The sequence below is a fragment of the Mirounga leonina genome, unplaced genomic scaffold (genome assembly GCF_011800145.1).
Source record: "Mirounga leonina isolate KUSES-001 unplaced genomic scaffold, KU_Mleo_1.0 Mir_268, whole genome shotgun sequence".
Taxonomy (NCBI): domain Eukaryota; kingdom Metazoa; phylum Chordata; class Mammalia; order Carnivora; family Phocidae; genus Mirounga; species Mirounga leonina.
In genome coordinates this window covers 6191002-6194644 of record NW_023270649.1, presented here as the reverse complement: position 1 = coordinate 6194644, position 3643 = coordinate 6191002, and the positions used below count along the sequence as shown (strand labels likewise).

At 42.6% G+C, this 3643-nt stretch overlaps 1 long non-coding RNA gene across 2 annotated transcripts in view; it reads left to right on the top strand.

Annotated features, from left to right (window-relative positions):
* Nucleotides 1-664: 664 nt before the first annotated feature.
* The window catches only part of LOC118026694, a 298428-nt gene continuing 295449 nt past the window's right edge, over nt 665-3643 (top strand). For both annotated transcript variants that reach the window (XR_004683654.1, XR_004683653.1), the window contains exon 1: nt 665-1206. This is a non-coding gene — a long non-coding RNA (uncharacterized LOC118026694). The remainder of the gene's footprint in view (nt 1207-3643) is intronic.

Genomic DNA, 3643 nt, shown 5'->3' with positions numbered 1-3643 from the left:
AAGGTATGACTTCTGTTCATGAAGAGCATCAACGTTACTTGTATTCCATGTGCTACTGAATTATTGTGAGTGCTATTTTTTAGCCTCATTTCTTCCTATTTGTCTTTAATATGGATGCCAATAATGAGTAGTGATGCTCTGAGTCCCAGCTGGAACGAGTTGTTTTCCTTAGAATCTGCGTTCTACGTGCCTGTGTTGGTCTAACTTTTTTAGCCTGTAAGGGCCCTAATGCGCGGAGATCCGCAGGGTCAGTGATTATGGCATTACTGTGTGCTTCCTTTTCCGTCAGCCTTTGACTTCTCATCTCTTGATGTCTCTAATTCCACCAATACGGCTGCCTTTTTTTTTTTTTTTTAAAGATTTTATTTATTTGACAGAGAGAAACACAGTGAGAGAAGGAACACAAGCAGAGGGAATGGGTAAGGGAGAAGCAGGCTTCCCATCGAGCAGGGAGCCCGATGCGGGGCTCGATCCCAGGACCCTGAGATCATGACCTGAGCCGAAGGCAGACACTTAACGACTGAGCCACCCAGGCGCCCACGGCTGCCTTTCAACAAGAGTCCTTGTGTGCCTGTTTTGGACGGTTGTCCATCTCTGAATATTGGCCATTTTTACCTCTGCTTCTGCCACTCTTAGTCTCATTTCCCCTCTCTCTTCCCTAAGGTCATTGTCAAAAAGGATGAGGAGTGCCTGCAGAATGACACACAACTGCAACAGAAACCTTCCAACACACCTTCCTTGGCTCGTTCAAGCAATCTTCACTGAGCACATACTCCCGTCTGTTACTGACTTCTATGCCACCTGCTATCGGTTTGAAGAAAATGAGGCATAGCTTTTACCTTTCCAGAACTCACTGTTAAGTGTTTTTGAAATTACTGGACTTCCCCATGGCTGTTGGAATAAATTAGGCCTCCGTGATGGCAGCCAGGGTGATGGTGCTTTGGCTGTAGATATTACTCTCAGGGATGAAGACTGTCTCCATTGGTTCCCCGCTCTAGTGGACATAGGTACCTTTTTGTTTTTTCTGTACATTTTTGGCTTGAAGTCAGAAGATCTGGATCTAATATTAACTTTGCCATTGACTAACACATACAACCTGACTGACTAATTCATCCTGTGCAGGCTGAGTAACACCTTTGCTCAGCATGATTGCCGGCTTACACTGCATTTGCTGAGTGAATCGACAAAGACATGAACACAATAAAGGTAGGACCTTGGGTGATGCGGGCAACTTGTCTAACCTTCAGAACCATCATTTTAAAACGGAGATAACTGCATTAGGGCTCTTTAAAGACTCAACGATAACTTTTGTTTTTAAGATTCCAAATTAAATTTTTGCATACTGGACTGGATATCTTGGGGAAAAGAAAACCAGACAGGTCAAAAATCTACTGCAATGCTCTATTAGAGTTAAATATGATCCAGTGACGATTTCTCAGAAAGTAATTTTTTTCAAAGAATGTACATAAACCCCAGATGGTATTTTTAATAATGTTATCATCATCATTATTGTTATTCACCTAAGGGCACTTTACCTTGGCAGGCAGTTCAGGATTTGTCAATTTTATGCTTAGGTGTATTGACCTCACTTAGACTCCCTCATCCATACAGCCCAGAATGGTGATTTGATAATTCCTCAGCAATCATATTAACTCCTTACATTCATTAGAATTCCTTTCACTGTGAGTTTTTTTTTTTTTTAAAGATTTTATTTATTTGACAGAGACAGAGACAGCGAGAGCAGGAACACAAGCAGGGGGAGTGGGAGAGGGAGAAGCAGGCTTCCCCGCCGAGCAGGGAGCCTGATGCGGGGCTCGATTCCAGGACCCTGGGATCATGACCTGAGCCGAAGGCAGACGCTTAACCGACTGAGCCACCCAGGCGCCCCGTCACTGTGAGTTTTTATAAAGCTTTCTAGTAATGAATTACTGAGTCCCTAGCACAAAAGGAAATGAACTTATTGTTTACTCTTCCACAACCAGAGGAGACTCCAGCAGACAGCTTGCCATTAGCAAAGCAAGCTCACTTTTCCAATGTACAAACTGCTAAGTTTTCCCTAGTTATATATTTGCTACTGATTTCCTTGGGTTGATTTATATTTTAGGAATTGGTTCTAGTTTTGAATTGGCCACTGTGTGTCTTTCCTCTGAAAACTGGTCAAGAACATGCACGGTGTAATACTTAACGCTGGAATACATAGGACTGAAATAAGTAAGCCTGTCTTGATGATGCTTGATGTGACGCCAGTCCATCAGTCCAAATCTGTGACTACACACATTCCCTTGAAGGCACTCTGCTTCGAGAATCTCTTGCAGGAGTTTAATTAGACAAGTACTTGGGTTTTCACTCACAGTCCTGTAAGTCAAGAAAACCCCCTTTCGCTGTACTTCTTTGTATAGTAATCACACATAATACTGTCGCTGACATCTTTGTTAGGTTTCTGGAATGTCTGAGGGACTCTGTGTAAGGTATACAACACCTGTGTGGGGGATTCCCAGGTTTCTTGCAGATTCTACTCTGTTCCACCCCATAGAATAGATGATAAAATAGCTTGTTATAAAGCCACAGAAAACAGGTGCCTTTGGTGGCTGGTTTTATTCATTAAAATGACCATGGATATAGAGTCGTGTTTAAGGGAATAGGCTTTGGTCTCAGACTTCATGGTTTTGATTCCCTGTCCTGCCTTAGACTACCTATGTAGCTGGGGCAGACTTTCTTTACTCTCTCTCAGACTCTGCTTTCTCATTGTGAAAGGCAGGACACCCCACATGGTCTCTGGGGATTAAATGAGGAATACTAATGGAATAGTTGACTGCTTAGATCGGCAATTGTCAGAGAAGGCGTTCAGTAGGAGCACCTGGGTGGCACTTTCTGTTAAGTGTCCAACTCTTGGTTTCGGCTCAGGTCATGATCTCAGGGTCGTGGGATCGAGCCCTGTGTCAGGCTCAGCACGGAGTCTGCTTCGGATTCTCTCTCTCTCTCCCTCTGCTCCTCCCACTCCTGCTCTCTCTCTCTCTCTCAAATAAATAAATCTTAAAAAATAGTGCTCAGTAAACATGAAAAAAAAAAAGGGGGGCAAACAAAAAACCAATTTGTGACATTTCTTTTCCCGTGATGTAAAGAATAAAATCCAGAAAAACAAGGAGGCAAGATAGGTACTGACTAAATTTTCTTCCTCTCCCCCTCCCTCCCTGCCCCAACCCAGGATATTTCCTTATAAAATTAGAGAGTAGACTTGGGAATGAGAAGGTGATGGCTGTGCGTAGAGAAATGTCTGGCTGAAGAGAGGACTGTTAAATAGACATTTTATATTTTGGGTAATTACCCAGAATACAGAAGGCAGTTTTCCATGCTTGGGAAACTCCCTGCTACAGTGGGAGAGCCTTCTTAATTTTTGTTTTAAATTTTATTGTGCATGACAGGCTGTGTTCCCTTTAGAGGCCATCTGAATATTGGATTTGCCCATATAATTTCATGAACTGAGTTATTCCACTCATCTGTGAGCTCTCATACATTTGATTCCATGAATATAATTTGATACATTTGGCTAAAAGACATTGGCTAATGTCATAAGAATTTCATCTTGGCATAGATACAGCAAGATTGGAAACATGTAGCAAGGTACAACAAGTCTGGTTGGTAG